Below are 14,182 nucleotides of genomic sequence, written 5' to 3'. Positions count from 1 at the left end.
ATCTTAAAAGAATTTAGCTTCTGTGTGATGCCATCATGGGGAAGGGACAGGTCAATATATATTATATGTAACTCAAGGCCATCATCTACAGCCTCTGTAAACTTTTGACAGAAGTTTTCCAGATACAGTAGACAGGATCTACCCTTCACAAAGTCGATTCTTGATATTGTACTTTATGAGGTCAGGTGTAACACAGTCCATGGCATTGCACATGAGGCTTGTAATATTGATATGTTTGTAATTACCTGGGCCAGATGTAAGATCACCTTTATGGTAGGGCATAACCACTGCTGTGGAGTACTCATAGGGGACAAAACCTATTGCTAAACATAAGTTAAACAGTCATTTGAAACTACTTATTAAGTTATAAAATATTTGCCTTCATTCGATACTCACTGTGCTTTACTGTCATGCCTTGGACTGAGTCATAAAACTGTTTAACTCATTGGCCATGACTGAGGACGGGAGTCATGACCATAACAAGGTAATAGGGATCTGGTGCTGTGTGAGTTCTCAATGGCAGCAGATCATTATCCTCTCTATGATGGCCAGAATATCTGTTTGCTTTGGGTAGCAAGTTTGCCTGCACCACAGGGAACTTAGTTGCTCATAGAGGTTTTCTTATCATGCATTTTTTGTTAGAACTAGCATTTTATTAGTGATGTTTGCTTAAGTACTATGTAATCAGGTTGCAGACCATTAGAAGCCTAGTCATATCACATATTCAAAAATCCTCACCAGTCTAAAGAAGAGCAAAACAAAATAGATTGGGGTAGAATCTGATGCTGCCCATCCAAATATCTCAGTTTACCTTGAAGGTGGCAAGGGTGCTACTGATTGACATGTAGTCAATGTTTTTTCTAGAGATGAGGGATATGCTGAGATAGGAATCGATCATGCCAATGTATCCAAGTTATCTAATAATGAAGGTTGAGTTCCATTAACAGTATTTGAGGTACCATTTGTTCTTTGAAGGAATAGGAAGTCAAAGAGGGTTAGGTCTTTCATGACTAGACACATATCTCCATGTAAGAGCCTATAAAGGACTACATTCAAGGAGTGAGCTTCCAGTCTGTCCTGTTAACTAAGATTTTTGTTGAGACTACTGATCACTTCAGTTATGAATTTCTGAGGTATTTTAAGGTGAGTGATATATACAGGCAAATAGATGCATTATATTTAATAATGGTTCTTATAAGAACTGAGTAAAGGGGAATTAAGACTTCATCAGATCCATTGGAGATGTCTTTCAAAGTTAGTTGACCCAGTCAGAAGGCTTTCCAAACTACTATTGAAACATGATGGTCAAATGATACAGAGTGTTTAGATCTCTTAGGACATTGTCTCATTGGAGGGTGGTGTCACCTACACGGTAAGTGAAAATGTTTTGTTTATCAAAATGAACGGTGTTGCATTTTATCACATTTAATTTGAGGCCATTCTCCTTACACCAACAGTTAACATGGTCTAACCCATGCTGGAGGAGTTGTGAGTCAGTGGAAGATTGAATGATGATGTCCAGTTTAAATTCATCTGCAACATTAGATCACCATGGGCTAGGAGTGTTGGCATGATGACCTGAGAAATGCATGACAAATAGTAAATGGCCAATTCTCCGCCTTGTGGTATACTATCGGTAACTTTCTTTTTTTCACTTTCAGAAGTGGCCTGCGGCTGGAATCCTATAGATTCTGCTAGACAACCAGTTAGCAATACACTGCATGACATAAAGTTTACATTTGATTTACAAGGCTGCCAATAATACATTCATGGGGAATAGTGTCAAAGGCCTTAGCCAGGTCCAAATAGGCCGCATGCACAGCATGATGGCTGTCCACTGGTTTTGTTGTTTTTCAAAGTAATGAATGAAGTTACAGATAAAAGATTTTCTTTTGACAAAGCTGTGTTGATGATGGTACAGGGTTAAAAGATAATATAGTCCATAGCTTCACAATGAGGCTAGCTGGACCACTAGGTCTATAGTTGCCAGGGTCTGTAGTTGGGTCACCATTATATGATGGCATTTTAGTGGCTGTTTTCCAGACTTTGAGAATATAACCTCTGCATTCCTCTCAGCTCTGCAGATCTTCCTCAGAATGTCCAGATTTTTGCCTCATATTTTTGGTCTGTTTCTCATAAAATTTGTGTTTTTTCTGGCAAATCACTGGGGATCGAAGTCACTAAATAATGATACACATTTGAGTTTCAAGCTTTATATAATTTTGGAAGTAGATGTTAACACAAAAATATTTATTCTAGCAGACTGTAAGAGTCTATAAGAGCAACATTTAAAATCTGTCCCTATTTTTGGGCCTTTGCTCCTCATTATTTTACACTTTGTCCAGATTTCTTACACTAAGAGGTGGAGAGGTATGAACCTGTGGTGAAGCTTAGATTAATGAGGTTAAGAAGGGGTTTGGCTAGGCTATATTTGGCACTGATAAGCAGGTAACCTGGTATATTTTAGGGCCCATATGTGAGGTGTTACTAGCTTTTGACAGAGCTGAGAAGACTTGTTACATAGAAATTAAGGAGGTTGGCTGAGATTGTGGAGCTTGCAGACTAGATATAACTGTGGGTGAAATAAAATTTGCACTAACTTTGTCAGCTAGGATATTAATATTTTCCATTGGGTCAGAGTATACTGCTATTGTGGACTAGCTCTGAGAATTGTGGGTTATTAGTTCTTACCTTCCTGACATATGTAAAGTAATGTGTGTATTAATTTGTGGTTCAGTGGCTATTTTAAGTTAATACTCAGCCTTAAGCTTCCTAATGGTTACCTTACCTTAGCTCTTTGCTAGTTTAGTTAAGAGTGTTGTTAAGGTAGGTAGACTGATACCTGTTATAGTGAGCATTTTTTCTTATTGTATAATTTATTTATAAATGTATTCTATTATAGGGCTTGTTTTAAATTTCTTATTATATTTGATGCGGCTAGAGACTGTGTTATTAATACAACTGTTTAAGTGGTAGTGGAAATCAGAGGCATAGGCAGCAGTTTTAGCAATGGGATCCATCAAAGGAGGATTACAATGGAATCTATTTAAGTCATAACATAACTTGAGAAATGCCTAAACTCAGAAGCATTCACAGGGGAAGTACCACCAATGGAACATGCTGGAGAGACTGATATACGTCTCAAAGGATTCCCGCTCTGTGGGATAAGCTCCCTATCCATGTGAAGCAGAGTTCATCCCATATCCTATTCAAACAAAACATTGATTACTGGATTGAAAATCACAAATTCACCACTGGTCTGGCTCCCATGTCTTTGATGGACAGACGTTGAGAGTTAAGTAAATTAATCCCCATCTAACATATCCCACCCACATAACCCTTAGTTACTTCCTTACTAACATACCCCACTATATAGACATCCAAGGTACTCTGGGACAAAACTGGATGGAGTTGTACAGGTAGACTTATAAAGACCCTAGTGGTCATTAGACTACTATAAACCTGTAAAGCTATAAACCTACAAAGGAAAAGGTCACTAATTTATGGTCTGATTTAATAAGGCAGAATGATACATATGAAGATGTGTAGGAACTCACCATGTTTGCTATCAATAGATTAAGGATATTTTCTCCCCAGTAGGATAGTTAACTATTTGTAAAAGGGAGTTAGTATTTATAATGTCAGGGAAACACTGGATATGCCAGCCTTGCCAATGTAGGTCAGCCTCTTCATTGATGGAGAGTTGAAGTGCCTCAGCAGAAAGTTGTTGGGTTTAATGGGGATTTCAGCTAAGGTGCTAAGATAGCATGATCAGAAGATGACCTAGAGGGTGTTCTATAGCTAGATATTAAGTGGTAATTAGTCTTGTTTTTGGTTTCATCCAGGTTTGGACACCTAGGAGTTCAAATGCGGTATCTTAAGGAATCTGTTGTGAGGTGATGATATTAGTGACAATTAATTATACTCTGCTAATGCCTGATAGGTTTGAAAAACAATGCATTAGCAGTGAAGTGGAATCATTGTACTTACAAGTGTGCCACCATTGACTTGGATTTGGCTGTTGTCCCATTACTTGCCTCCATTATGACTAGCCAGTACTTCAGTGGTGCTGCCCTGCTGAATTCCATATGATTTCATGGAGGGTATTTTGTGTGCATGTGTGTGTGTGTGTGTGTGTGTGTGTGTGTGTGTGTGTGTGTGTGTGTGTGTGTGTGTGTGTGTGTGTGTGTTCTGTACAAGTAATAAAATGTCAACAGAATGAGGTAAGACTAGGTGGTCTAGCCTTATTGGTCACACATCCTTATGAACTGCAATGGGATAGCTGTCATTAACAAATAAATAACTAAATAAATAAGTAAGTAAATACATAAATGAATGCATCAGATTAATGGCTATTTATCATGCATACTGGTCAAAGGAAATGGTATAAGAGAATTAGGTGTTATAAGTAATTGCAATGGAGTTTTAGCCCAGACAAATAATGGGAAAACAAAACTGTTACTTTTAAGAAATCATTTTTTCCTTTGAAAGAATTAATGTAAGAGTTATTTTTATTAGTTGTTTTAATTTTTTAACACCAGAGTTGCTTCAACGAATAAAATAAAACTGTTTTGAATTTAAACAGAAAAATGTGACTGCAAAAATGATTCCATTACAGTGCGGCAAACTTTTTTAATTTCATTTGGGACTGTTTCCGTCACAGAGATAATATAATCGCAATACCGCCTGAAGGGATTACCTCCAAATGTTGCTGAGTGGAAGCATTCTTATTTAATATCAATGTGCATACTTTAGTAAACTCAAGTTGCTGAAACCAAATGACTTAAAATTTTCCAGTATAAGAGACTTTTTGTGTTTTTTTTCCTCCTCTGAAAGACTACACAAACATTAAATGACAGATTTGCTCATTATATATTGGCATTTCAGTTATCTGCTATTAACTATGCAGGCTACTTCAGAGTTTAACACAGTACTGAACATCTGATTATAGTATTCAAAATATTGATTTAAAATGTATTCCAAGTAAAGGCTGTGACTCAGAAAAAACAACACTTACATGGCCATTTAAATGCCAATAGTGCTTACAAAGTTGTACCATTCAGCCTGGAGTTGATTAAACAAACAAAAACAAAATAATAAAACAAAAGTAATTATATAAAAATGGATAGTAATAAACAGAAAGAGAGAGAATCACAAAGCAGAAATCAGTTATAATTATGTACTGATACAGTAAAAGGCTGTTAATAGCAAACAAAATGCGATATGCATTCCTGATCAAAGGATATTACATCATTCAGTGTGTCACAAGGACTCAGATGCTGTCTAACCTCTCACTATGTAAAATGGCATGTCAACAGTGCATACACTGCTTGAAGTGTAAGCAGAGGCTGCAGAATCTGGCTGGAATGACTTCAGGAGCCAAGTGTTATGCCTAAACTAGGATGCTGAATCAGCCCACCAAACAGTCCTCATATGTCACACAGGTGACCCTGCGATAGGAACATAGCCATAGAAGCCAACTAGTTTATAAACATGGTCCACAAACAGCTTGTAGCATGTAACATGACATAAGATGGCCACCAGGAAAGAAAACCAACAGCCTATGAGATGTGTGTCCATTTTGCCAGGTGTAACTGGCACTGACAGCAGGGTCTGTACAGATAATTGAAGAACAATGTTGGGCAGCTGGACAAGGTCACTGTGTAAAAATAGTAGGGGTACAACTATGGGCATGACAATGTAGGAAGGTAAACATTCTGAGCAATGAAGAGTATGAAACCTAAGAATGGGACAGAACACACACTGTTAGGTTAGGCAATATTGCCATGGCACTGGTGGTGATACCTGGAGTTGGTATTGTAAGGTATTGTAGAACTGATCATCTTGAATTACCAAGGAATGTGTCACAGCAGCTATATAAAAGTAGTATGAGATGTTTAAACTAAGTAGCAGCTCTGCAAAATGGGTCAATGCAGCAGGTATTTAAAAAATACAAATGATATAGAAACTCTTGCCAAACACATCGGCAGATGAATTTGCTAACCTCTATATTACCAGGAACTGAAAAACTTAAAAGAAAAGGTAAATTACCTGTGGCACATGTTGTGCATTTAGCTGAACAGTTTTACCTAAATAATCTCAAGTTATTACCTGTTATGATTACTTACTATAAATCTCTGGTGAACATTCTCTGACCTCCTCTCCCCATTGCTAAGAAGGTCATGTTGGCATCTTTTCACACCACTGCATCTGTGCAGGCACTAATCATCAGAGTGAGTGATTCTCATCATAAGGCAGTGCCAAGCATCAACTTTCTGATGAGTGCCCCTTAAAAAACCTCCCCAGAAGGTGCAGGCATTGTCTCTTTCTTGCAGTTTGCAGGCGGTGTTCTACATTTAGCACATTCAGAAGCCCTGGTCACTTCACAGGTTTTAATCTAGAGCAGCAGAATTGTACCAAAATGTTTCAGGGATCACATGATGTGCATTGTCAGGCAGTGAGATGTAGCCCTATACCACCATATGACCACTAGTAATTGAACATCACGCCAGGGTGGTGTTTGGAGTGTAAAAGACCTTCTGGCCTAAATGTGCCTGCCCTGCACACCCTCTTTCTGTCTGTGGTTGCAGTATCACACATCTAAGGACTGGAAGGTTAATTAGGACACTGCAGCACTGCAAGAGACCCTTACCCACCAACACATACACATTGCACTTTGCAATTATTTATGAGTGTCCCTGCTCTGACGCAGTCCTAGATACACAGATCAGGACTAGATCAGATTATGTAAACTTTACTATCCAAAGACACTTAGCCTTAATTGTCTCATTAACATAACTGCCACCACATGAGCTATGAAACTGCATATTAAAAACAGCCATAGCCATTCACATGCTTATCATGCTACAGAATGTTGCTAGAGAGAAAGTAAATTGAAGTGGATACTGAAGTATTCATTCTTGTGTGGAAAGACCACACTACAGCTGCTTTGGTAAGTGCAAATACGGCAACATGAACGGAGAATGACTGAACAGCTTTAGAATTACGTTGTTGTTGTTGTTCAAGAAGGATACCTCAGTCTTACTTGCTGATATGGAATTGGGGGCATAAGAAGATCTATGATGGAGATCTGCAGTTCATTACCATACTACCTTAAAGACTACAAAATGGTGTAACTTGTGATGGTGTAAGGAAACACATGCCATATGAAAGTGTGTTGAGTGACTACCTAAACAGTGGAATGTTTTGGGAGTGCTCAATAGCCACCTGAAAACAGCTATGTGAAGAATGCAGGATGTGTTGCAATGATGGCAAACTGGTATCGTGCCTGAGGTGTGTGTACCAGTAGTCCACCTAAGTAGTGGCTGTGGCTGGGATTGTGTCTGAGGTGTGAGCAGCAGTGGCACACCTAAGTAGTGACTGCAGTTATATTGTGTCTGAGGTGACAGCAGAAATGGGCCACCTAAGTAGTAGTTGTGGCACTGTCTGAGATGCAGTATGATCTCCATAATGCAACACTGACAATAGCACTGTGTTGCAATGCATGCCATCATTGTATTTGTATTATATATGGAACATACTGGGAAATTTAAAGTGAGACCAGAACACAGGTTATCTGATAGTGGGCTGCTGTACATATATGGAGCATGTGTTGGCCAAGTTTTAGTGAGCAAAGGCATGCATAGGCTGCTCACAGGGCACGTGCCAGTATATGCTCAATTCCCCAGGTTGACCTACTGGAACAATATGATAACCTGCCCTGTGACAGTGTGTTTGGGTAGAGGTTGCACTTAATGATGGTACAGATTCAGCTTGGGGAGGTAAACACCACAACAAATGTTGCATATATGATATGCCTTCTATCTGAGCACAGATCTATGTGACGTAGCACCAGAAGGTAATAAGGAAGTGCCTAGGGAAGTTCTGCCATGCAGCAAAGGGAGTGCTTTTGTAGACCCTCCATATGCATGGAAGGTAGACATTACAGACAGCTAAAAGGGACCAGTGCTTTCTACGGTGCAGGTGGCATATGCTGGTGGCAGTCATTAATGATGCCTATGGTCAGAAAAGAGTAGCCCTTTAGTTTTGGATGAAGGTCACTGACATGCTCTTGCATGCCTACCAGAAGGCACTTTTCATTGTATTGAAGAAGATGGTTATGGACTGAATTCTGTCATCACAGCCCACCCTGACTGCTATGTAGGAGTTCTTATTGACCCTGTCTGGAGAATCAGAATGGACATTGAGGCCCGGATGCACCTTCCTGTGTCTCTGTTAGGGAAGCACCAGATTAGCATTTCATTATGTTTCTTATTATGATTTAGGGACATTAATGTGCCATAATCCCAGGAATGTTCAATAATCTCACCTCTTATCTACAGGCACTCTAGGATGCAGACATAATGACAAACCGTGCAAGAGGTGTTTATTTACATTCTTTGCCAAGTAGTAATCTGAGTTTAATTTCTCAAATAGGAATGGACCTCACTCCTAAGTCAGGGTATGATTAGAGTCCATGAAATTATTATTGTTTTATTATTTGATGTTAGCCAAGAGTGATCTTTTCAGCACCCACAATGTATCCTGAATTGCTTCCTTCTGTAATTCATATGGGATTACACGTATTGGTTGCATATTTAAGAATTATTGTAAATTCATTTTTCTTAAACCTATAAGTCCTACTACTACTGGAACTGTCTGTGTATCTTTCTTCTTCATTGTTCTAGTTTCTGTTACTAAATCCCAGTATTTTATGACTTTGTGTCTCTATGTACATAAGACATTGTAATCAATGAGTGTAGTAATTTCAATGATCAATGTTACTTTTGTCTTCTTTTCCTGAACTACTCTATCTGGTTTTCATGTGTCTATATTTTGAGCTTTTGATAATGGGTGATCCTATGTGATATTAACTTCATGATTTTCTATAACACTCGGTGGTTCATGTTTCCAATGTTTCTTGGTTACTTCTATATTGTAGTGTTTGTACAAATCCCAGTGCAATAGTCTTGTATCATTATTATACCTTTCAGTATGCCGATCCCATGTCGTGAGTGTATCACACTCAGCAACAAGATGTGTAACTGTTTCCAGTGCTGTTTTAGAGAACCAGCTTTTGTCTCTCTCTCCCACACATTCAATGGATTTTGTAAACCAGTGTGTACCTAGTCCACTATTCTGGGTCACCATTATTAGCCTCTCTCTTTTGGATTCAATTCATCTCTCCTTAATCATCCCAGTGCCAAATCGTGGTCAACATAAGGTTGTTCCAGGAGATCTCTATACTTACCACTATATTTATGGCTATTACAAACTTCTTTCCATCTTGTCTGATCCATTTTTTATATCCTTTTTTTGTTTTTTTGGCACATTCAGTTGATGTCTGATTTTTGTCTACTTCTGATTTGATTTATATGCTTCTGCTAACTAAGCAAAGATGTCATCTTAAAAATTTCTGTTTTAAAACTTTCACTATACTTGGATATGTATGCAGTCCAATAATAGAATATCTATACACAATACCAGTTTGAAGGAGGCCCATGCCCCCAACAGAATGAAGAATATATAATGCTGGGATACACTGATTGTTATATTTGTCACTTGGAAAGCATGAATGAAGCATTTTTCTTCTTTTGACGTCCCATTGATTTAATACTTTTTGGGGATAGTCAGATACCCCAAAGATGTAAGTTAGAACAGGAAGAACAAATTGATTTTTAGCTTGGACTTTATTCCTAGATGTCAAGGCAGTTTTCAATATTAGTTTTTGTCTTCTGAAGTATTCTTTCCTGAGCTTTATTCTCATTTGTTCCTCTTATTGCCAACCCTTCTTTTATTCCTTAGTATTTATACACTCCCCCCTGCTCAAGCTCCTTCATATCACATTCCTGTCCCAGGCTGATATTTTCTTGGTGCTGCAGCTTTCCTGTTAAAAAAATTGTTTTTCACATTTATCAAGACCAACTGTCATTCTTATATCATCTGAGAACATTTTAATCATTTGCAGTTGCACTTTCAGATCTGATAAACTATAACATTTCAAATCATCCACAAAAAAATGATGAGATGTCTTTAAACAAGTTTCATTTATGGGAGCCAAACTGAAACGGTAGCCTCACCTGTTAAGTAAACAGCTTAATGTGTTATGAGTAAGACAAAAACAGCAGTGATGAGCAAGATCTGCAATGTGGATGCATTACTATGTGGCGGTATTATTAAATATTTGTGGCATTACACATGGTTATGCATGTGTCTCCTTTTGCAGGTGCTGTAGTTATAGCCTCCTCAGCTATGGGGTAGGACACTCCTGATGACAGTGGTGCAATAAATACTGATAATGTGGCAGTCTTATGATGGCACAGTCAGAGGGCACAGTGCTTCTTCCTGCAGCAGTAACTGTGGGAATACTCTATCACTCACATGCAGTGGCACAGCTCGGTTGTCTGCAGAATCTGCCCTATCTCAGCCGACCCTGTAGAAGGACAGATCATGCCCAACACACCTTGTCAGGAGGCCCAGTAATCCTGTGCCCTTGCACCTGCAGTGGCAGTGGCCTATCCACAAAATGTGCAGACAGGTATCGCGAGAGAAGAGGTGGTAGCCGTCACCACATTTTCTCATGGTAATTGCATGACATGGTAGCATACCGCTCAGCTGTACAGATTTTAACAGAATGTCCAGATTTTTGGCTCATATTTTTGGACTGTTTCTCATAAAATTGTGGTTTTCTGGCAAATCACTGGCAAATCATTGAAGGCTGAAGTCAGAAAATAATGGCATGCATTTGAGTTTCAGACTTTATATCCTTCAGAAAAAAACATGCTAATGGATAACCTGTTATTCTATCCACTTTCTAAGTTTGTAAGAGCAATATTTAAAAATGTCCCTATGTTTAAGCCTTTGTCCACCCATTTTTTCTACATTTGTCCAGATTTCTTGCTCTAACAAATTGAGATCTATGCATGGCAGTCATCCATGCACAATCAGATGCTATCACTCCTATTGCAGAAATGACAGGTGTACAGTACAGCCTGTTTGACGTGGTATAGAAAGCTTTCAATGCATGGCCCACCTCAATGGCATGTTGGACAGGAACCTGCATGCCCTCACTCTCTCTACATGCAGACTGTATGGCATTACCATGACTGCACCCCCCTCTGACTCTAATGTGGGTACACTCTACAGGTCAAGCAGGTCACATTCATGTGCTGACACCTCATTCACAGCACCTACCAGTGGCATGCCTGATGAAGCATGGCTTGGGCACCTGCAGAGATGTGGAGTATGCAGTGGTGAAACACAGGCTACGGATGGGATGTCAGAGTCTTAGGGTTCACTGCCATTCCTGCTACTGGGTGTTGATGCCTCTGTTCATTCTCAGAGGGGCACGGCCATGGAAGGGTTGTCCTTGTTCTGCATCCTTCCATCCTGTGTTCTTACAGTACCTGTTACATACACATACACAAAGTGGAATCATACCTGATAGAGCTATGTATCCTAGCACACATTCTAAACACATAGCCAGTACTGCTGTATACCTACACCTTCTATAAAGCACCAATTCATCCCTACATGGTATACCCAGCCCCTCCGTCCTTTGGCAATATTACACACTTCAGCCACATCCTTGGTAAACCTTGTCCCTACATCTGTACCCACCATTCATTCCTGTCACTGTTCCCTTCTGAATTTTTGCATGTCATCACATCTGTGTTATATGGGCACATGATATCTGATGCACAGTGAGACCTCTCAGTGCATGGAATAGCATAGCCTGGGTGCAGTATCGCATGCATCAGTTTTCATTTTGCTGTGGCTAATCTGGCCCATAGTTGTGGATCAGGTGCTACATACCTTCCAGAGCCGAAGCATATTGCACCCAATTCTGCCTCACATAATCTTCCCTTTGATGAGTCCTCAGCCATCACCAACAATGACAAAGGGGTATCTAGTTTTCTGATGGAAATCACTCCTCTTTCTGTGTTTATATGATCACATCTTGCTGTAAGTCTGTGGGTCACATTACAGTGTTACACCAGAGAAATATAAGCAGCAGAAGCCGGTCCTCCTCAGTCATAATACACACTTAACAAAGTTTCAAGCCTGCAGCAGTGCAGAGCTGTAGTGATTCTGCTCATGCGCTGCAGATTTTGTACAAGAGCCATAAGGCATACCTCCAGGGAATATCCAGTATCACCTACAAAATGTCTTTGTTGGAAGTCACCCGCACACAAATTACTGGCATAAAGCACATGTGTGCCACATGAGGGAATTGTGGGAAATGCCTAGATTGTGCACAGACCCACTGTGTATGATACCCTGTTTGTTGGTAACCATAGTAAAGTTCATGCAGTAGAAGAACTTTAGTTGATGTAAAATTGCCCGTGTGGACCTGGCATGGCTTTGAGAGTGATGTGGGTGCAGTCAGTGGCCCCTACGACCTCAGGGAGATGGGCTAACATGGTGCTCTCTCTCTCTCTCTTGCTCTCTATCTCTCACTCTTTTGCATTCTTTGGGAACCACATATGTTCTTCCACATGCTGCAGCCTGACATCAAAAAACTGTTGTAGTATTCATGAAGCAGATGTCTGTAATATACCCAATGGATTCAAAGATGGTTATGTTATTGTCCCTGTACTTAGAAGGGTCAGAAGACTCATAAGAACTTCAAGGCAGATGAGTTTTTTGACCATTTATGCCTTGCCAGTACCCAATCTCAGGCAATAACTCCTTTTTCTAGGAGGGCTAGGCCATTAAAACTCATGGTGAATTTGTGAGTACCCATCCAGTAATATAGGTTTGTTTTAAAGGATGACAGTGTATCACAATGATTATCCTAAAGCAGCAGTCTGTTCCAGAGTTTGGCGAGGCATTGTGTGACAAATCTGCCACTTCACTGCAATTTATTTATCTGCTGGTGAATATTTAGGTCCCTGGTTCTGGTATTTGTGGTGTTATTACACTTATGGAGATACAAGAGATCTGGGACAGCTGGATCCAAAATGGCATGGATGACAAGCATAGATCTCCCCTCAAGAAGCTCTCTTGGTAGATTGGGTTGTTCCAACCTGTAGAATCATCTTATTTAGGACTGTCTGTGGTCTTTGAACTACATCCTGAAGGGGACATCATACTTAATAACTGACCTAATCAATGCCAAACATAAGGGAGTGATGACATCTTTAGATCTGGATGATATTACCCTGGTAATTAATTGAGTTAAGTAAAACGATTTTCTCCCTGCTGTTTTCACATGATGATCGAAAGAGAGGGTATTATCAATTCACATTCGAAGATCCCCAAATACATTTTCATTTTGAAGTGGGATGCTGTCTATTCTGTTTTGTTGGGGAGGGGGTTGTCTACCAAATGCAACAATATTACCTTTCTTGCATTTAATTTGAGGCCATTTTCACTATACCAGGTATTTACTAATAAGAATTTATGTTGAAGGCTTTCTTCATCAGAGGGGGATTTGACGATAACTCCTAGTTAGCAGTCATTTGCGAACTTAGTTGACTAGAGGTCCAGGTTTTCCGTGAGGAGATTAGAAAAGTAAATGCAGAGGGTTCCAAGCACTGAAACCTAGGAAATACTGCTGGTTATCTTCATACTTTGTGATGACACACTTTCCACTCACAGTATGTGGCTTCTGTCTTTTAGCTAGTTTGCTATCCATTCTACCTCACAGGGATCTGTTCGCAAGGCATTAACCTTATTTACAATGTCAGCATATGGTATGGTATTAAATGCCTTAGACACATCATGTGAACAGTATGACCACACTCAACTCCCTGTACAACCACCTCAAAGACGTTAATTAGATTCATTAAGCAGGACCTTCACTTGACAATGGCAAATTCTTAATAGTTAAATTTAGTGAGATTTTTGACATTATAATTTGTGAGGTCAGTCAAAGATGAGGGTTTTCATGCTGATGGATGTATACAATTTTTGGATTCAGTAGTAGAAAACCCTTATGGAGGGACCTTACTACTGCAGTGTGTCACACTTCAAGGACAAAACTTGTAGATAAAACTTAGGTTAAACAAGGGTCTGCTTATTACTGTTTATAAAATATTCAGATATATTGTCAAGCCCTATAGAAGAAGTATTTTTGTTCTTGGGAAACATCCTCCATACACATTACTTTGTGATCATAAGTGCATAAGAGATTTAGAGATTTGTTGACTTATTAAAGGAGTCTCTGGGGTAAGGTTAG

This window comes from Protopterus annectens, chromosome 17.part0, assembly GCF_019279795.1.
Source record: "Protopterus annectens isolate FY-2018-M chromosome 17.part0, PAN1.0, whole genome shotgun sequence".
NCBI classification, from domain to species: domain Eukaryota; kingdom Metazoa; phylum Chordata; order Ceratodontiformes; family Protopteridae; genus Protopterus; species Protopterus annectens.
Note: the sequence above shows the minus strand (reverse complement) of the source record.